This window comes from Solanum tuberosum, unplaced genomic scaffold (genome assembly GCF_000226075.1).
Source record: "Solanum tuberosum cultivar DM 1-3 516 R44 unplaced genomic scaffold, SolTub_3.0 scf00236, whole genome shotgun sequence".
In the NCBI taxonomy this organism is placed as follows: domain Eukaryota; kingdom Viridiplantae; phylum Streptophyta; class Magnoliopsida; order Solanales; family Solanaceae; genus Solanum; species Solanum tuberosum.
In genome coordinates, this window is record NW_006239160.1 from 514558 (window position 1) to 520549 (window position 5992).

The following is a 5992-nucleotide window of genomic DNA, read 5'->3' on the forward strand; positions in this document are numbered from 1 at the left end:
AAGACAGTCTATTGATGAGAAATACTGCAGTGAGAAAAGCCTCAACACATAGAAATAAAGGTAGGTTAATATGAAGTAGTAGAGTTAAGCCAGTCTCCACAATATACCTATGTTTTCTCTCTGCAACTCCATTTTGTTCGGTTGTGTTAGGACATGAAATATGTCTCACAATGCCACCATCTTCCAAATGCTTGATGAAGTCTGTTTGGATAAACTCACCACCTCCATCACACTGAAAAATCTTAATCTATTTAGAAAATTGTTTTTCCACCATTTTCTGGAATTTTAGAAAGACCTCAAAGAATTCAGTTTCTTTTTCAGTGGATAAATCCATGTATATCTCGTGTAGTCATAAACAGAAACGACATAATATTTCATATGTTGGGAAGATTCGACAGGAGCAGGTCCCCATAAGTCACAATGGATTTTCAATAAAGGTTTTTTCTCAATTTTATTTCTCAAACCAAATGGAAGTTTACAACTCTTTCCCAACTGACAACTAGAACAAAACAATAGGCATTTTATTCCAACTACTAATATTGATGTAACTATTACTACTCAAAACCTTAAAAGACTTCAAACTAGGGTGTCCTAATCGTGTGCAGTAGTTAAAGCATATAGATTGTTATCTTTCAAAGCATAGAGTTCATTCCTTTTAGATCCCTTGGCCAACAGTGTCCTTATCTTCTTGTCCTTTACAACAAAGGTAGTTTCATCAAATTCAAAAGTGCAAAAATTATCCTTTGCAAGCTTACTAACTGAGAGTAAATTTTTATTAATCTTAGGAACTACAATAACTTCTTTTAACTTTAGACCTGATCCGGATATGTTCCCAACATGTATTATGTCTAACTTTGATCCATTCCCAATAATGATTTTATCTGGTCCATTGTAGTATTTAAGATTAGTTAGGATACCTGAGTTATGTGTCATATGACTACTTGCTCCTGAGTCCACATACAAGGTGTCATCAGTAGTGTTTTGTAGATTAGTAGCAGCTAATGTTTGTGGTAGCTCATCTGTGGCTTGGTAAGAGTAATCCCACCTGTAAAATACTTAAGAGCAGTATGGTTATTCCTACCACAAATATGACATACAACAACATTGTTCCTCTCATGAATTCCACTCGAAGTACTGTTCTGAGGACCTGGTCCGTTTCTCATGTTATAAGAACATGTTCCTTGTCCAGCAGGCTTGAAGCCTCTTCCTCTGGAATTGAAGTTATTGTTTCCTTTTCTTTGAGAGTAGTTTCCTCTTATCCTGCCCCTTTAGGCAGAGAATATCATGTTATGGTTTTGTTGGGAAACTTTTTCTTCATCTTCCCTCATATCAAAACCCCTGAGAGCATTCACAAATTGATTAAGAGTAGGATATGATGCCTTACCTAGAATGACAGTCCTGAAGGTCTTGTACTTGAGACCTAGACCTCTAGCAAAATTAATTACTTTTTTATCTTCATCTACAGGCTTGTGAATGGCTGCAAGGCTATCACATATGCCTTTGAATTTCTTAATAAATTAGTCAATTGTTTTGTTTCATAGCTTCACACTTTGCAGTTGTTGTTTGAGTTGGAACTCCTTATCTTTTGTTGTTTGAAGATAAGCTTCTTCCAAGCATTCCCATATCTCCTTGGCAGTTGAGCAGCCTACGATCAGGTACATGCTTTCTTCTGTCATGGTGCCTGAGATCCAACTCCTTAGCAACACATCCTTCTCCTCTCAGTCATCAACAATGGTGTTGTCTTCTTCACCCTTCTCGCCTGCTACAACTTTCTCAGTAGTCTGTTTAGTGGAACAGGTACCTTTAGGTGGTTCTGTGATGAGGTAGGTTAATATCATCACTTGAATCAACTGAGACATTTGTGTCCTCCATATAAGATAGTTCGTTGGCTTAAGTTTAATGGAGCAGGACGAAATAAGATGATGAAGTGAAGAGGTTGAAAGAGTGTTGGTAAAAGGGGCTATTGCGGTTCAATATTATGGTTGTTTTGGTTTTGATCTAATACGTTAAAGAGCGAAAAAGCTTTATTGCTCTGATACCATGTAGAAAATCTCACGTAAGTATGGAGAAATCAAGGATTGTATTGATGATCAATAATGTTGAGTTACAAGCACATTATATAGGAGAAGAGTCCTATTCTAGCTATACTAGGAATTCTACTACAACACAAATATATTACACATGATATCCTAGTCGACTTTAACCTCTTACACTATCCAGTAGCTTAGTCGTACATAATTTAGGATTTAGTAGTCTAGTCTTACTATGACTCTAATTCTAATTTGTCAGCCTGCATCAATGGACCTGTTCATTAGACATGTTCCATCAGTCTTTAGACTTCCTTCAACAAAAAGGGGCTTAACGCCCCTGGCGCATCAGTGACACGTCGCGCCAGGCCTCAAAGTACTAGAAGTACTTTGGGGCACACTGTTGGCGCTATGGTGGCGCGTCGTCCCAGCCCCGATCCCAGAAAATCTGACGAATTTTCTTCTCAATTTTTGGTTCTAACTCGTCTAGAATCGATTGGTTTCTTCCAAACTCACATTGATTGATAAACCCAACACAAATAATCGAAAGCACACTCAAATTCTATCAAGAATAATCACACATTTGCAAAACCCTAACCTCAAGAACTCAACAAGACTCCATTCTTAAGGAATGAAGCTAAAACCTCAAGAACTTTGTCAAGAATCTCAATACAACGATTTCAAGAACGAATTCATGGAAGAATGACATGTTTTGCATGTGGGTGAACAAACCCAACACTATGAGACAATTACATACCTCGAAAGAACTAAGTTCTTGGTGAAAATCCTCAAACCTTGAATGAACGCTTGAAACTTTCTTCTTTTTCTCCTATTGAAACCCTTCTCTCAACCCTAAGCGTTTAGGAATGAATGAAAACTTATCCTAATCAGGTTAGACCCCTATTTGGGTGAGAAAACGTTTAGGCCTAGTGGGGGTAAGGAAAATCCAAAATATTCTTCCTTAAAACTAAGAGTGGCAAACGGATCGGTTTTTGTCCGGTCCGGTCTGGTTCCGGTCCGGTTCCCGTACCGGTAAGACCGGTACCGGTTGAACCGGTAAGGAACCGGTCTTATAGGTACCGGAACCGGTACCGAAACGGAACCCGGATTTTTATCCGGTTGATCCGGTCCGGTAAGAACCGGTTCCGGTCCGGTTCAATGGTCAAATTAATTATTTTTTTTTTTTTTTTTTAAATGTTAACGTTAAGGAGCCGTTGGGCCCTTTTAGCCGTTGGGCTGGGGCCCAAAACGGCTCCAAACAGCCCCCCAACCCCTCTCTACCCCTTAACACTATAAATATACTCATATTTTTTCATTTAAATCACAAATTCACAAACTATCTTATAAAATCTCTTAATTTTCAATCTCTCATAAATTCATAATTATTATTTTGTGATATTGACTTGGAGTTCGAATTTCGGAGATTTATTTGAAGTAAATCGGAAGCTTCAATTGGCATCTCTCAATTCCGGCTTTGGTTATACGTCTACTTTTACGTAGACGTTCGGTACATTCGTTCCAACTTTAATTTTTATTTGTTTATTAATTAAGTTAATTTATTTTTTTGTTATATTATCTTTGCTTGTTTTTCATAATATTAATTATTTTAAACTTGAATATGAATTTTGAAAAATATAGTGGTAAAAGACCAATGTCGAAAAGAAAAAATAATAGGGGAGGAGGAAGTAGTTCTAATTCTAAAAATTTGCCACCTCCTAGATTTAGAATTAATACTAATGATTATACTCATGTTGATGAAACTTCTTTTACACAAGACTCACGACCTATTGAATTTAATTCCGAAAATGAAGTAGATCATGAAACTTTAAATAGATGTTTTACTAATTTTGAGGAAGAATTAGATGAGGAAGTAGAAATAAATGAGGAAGATGATGAGACCCCTACCCCTACTAGTCCGGCTACCGAATTACCGGAACAAGATGAAGTCCCCTCTTTACCTACTTTTTCAAAGACCGTTGTACGTGTTAAAAGATCTTTAGTATGGAAATTTTTGGTACAAAATGAGGAAAAAACTACTGTTACTTGCACGAAATGTAAATTAATCATGAAACATGTAACTACGGGTACACAAGGGGGAACGGGACGACTAAGAACACATTTGAGAAAGTGTAATAAAGAATTTGCTCGCCTAGATGATATAGAAAGGGCTAATAGAAATGGAATACCTCAACCTGAAAATTCTATGGGAGCTGGAGGTTCTAATATGGTTCAAAGTGAATTAAATATGACTAACCCGGCTAGCCGAAGCACACACCGCACATATAGTAAAGAAAAAGATCGTAGAAAATTAGCTAAAATGGTTGCTGTTTGTGGTTTGCCTTTTTCATTTCCTTCACATCCTGGTTTTATTCAGTATATTCGGGAATTGTATAACCCAGATTATGAAGGTATTCCAAGAAGTACAATTAAAAGTGATCTTTTTAAATATCAAAAAGAATATTGTCATTTTCTTCGTTGTTTATTTGCTTATTATGATGGTAGATTATCTATTACTTCTGATATGGGACGTAGTCCTAATGGTAATGATTATTTTACAATTACTGTCCATTGGATTGACCATGAATGGAACATGCAAAAACGAATATTAGGATATAAATATGTTGAAGAAACTAAAACCGGTGCTTATATAGCAACAAAAATAGGCCTTGTTTTACAATTTTATGGAATATGTGATAAAATAATGAGTGTCACTTTAGATAATGCTTCTAATAATTTGAAAGCAATTGATTATTTAAAATGTAGACTTTGTCCAATTGATAATGATTCTTTTCATATTAAGTGTGCCGCACATGTGTATAATTTGATAGTAAAGGATGGTGTTTCTCAATTTGGAATTTCTTGTGAAAAAATTAGACTTGCTTGTAATTGGATTTTTAAAGCTAAAATAAAAGCTAGAATTATAGAATTTAAAAATCGTTGTAAAGAATGTGGACTTGAATATAGAAAAGTTCCAAAAGAAGTATGCACTAGATGGAATTCTTTATTTGAAATGCTTCAAGTTGCTTATATTTATCAAGAGCCGGTACAATTAGTTTTTAATGCTCATAATGCGGACCCGAATTTGAGAATTGGCTATGAAGATTGGGAAAATACAAAAGAACTTATTGAATTTTTAAGTGTTTTTTATAAAGCAACAAATGCTGCTTCTGGTCAATATTATCCAACTATTTCTTCTGTTTTAGTAAATATTTGTGCTATTTCATCTGAATTTGCAAAATATAAAGGAAAAGATCGATTTGAAAATTCCCTTGCTTTTATGATTGAAAAATTCAAAAAATATTTTTTCCCTATTCCTCAAATCTATTTGACTACTACTACTTTCAACCCAAATTACAAATTAAAAGGTGTTGAAAGAATGGTTGAAAAGATTTATGCAAATTTAGAAATTAAAGATGATGAAACTCCTAGTGTTGAAGATTGTAAAAGTAGCATATATATAAAAGCTAGAGAGTTATATAATACATATAAATCTATGGAAAAAAATATTCCAATAGTTGAACCTCCATCTTGTAAACCTAGAAGCGATGATACGGATGATTGGATGGATGATTATCTTGAGCTTGAATCATCTACTAATAATGATTTTGATTTATATTTCAATCAGGCACGGGAAAAGATTAGGCATGAAGAAGGACAACTTCAAGCTCCAATATTAGTATGGTGGAAGAATCGTGAAAATCAATTTCCGACCCTTGCTAGGATTGTTCGAGATGTGCTAGCGATTCAAGCATCATCGGTCGCTTCAGAGCAAGCCTTTAGTGCGGCGAGATTTATGATTGGAGATCATCGATATTCATTAGCAAAGGATAGTTTGGAAATATCGGTGTTGTTTCGAGATTGGGTCAATGCCGAAAGAAGAAATACCGGACTACCACAATTAAATAGCCAAATAGAAGACGAAATAGATGAAATATTTGGTGATAATAGTGATGATGATATGGAAG

At 35.2% G+C, this 5992-nt stretch overlaps 1 protein-coding gene across 1 annotated transcript in view; it reads right to left on the reverse strand.

The window, feature by feature from the left end:
- LOC107062507 (uncharacterized) overlaps positions 1-5992 on the reverse strand; it is a 16660-nt gene that overhangs the window by 1738 nt on the left and 8930 nt on the right. The gene's annotated exons all lie outside the window — the stretch shown is intronic.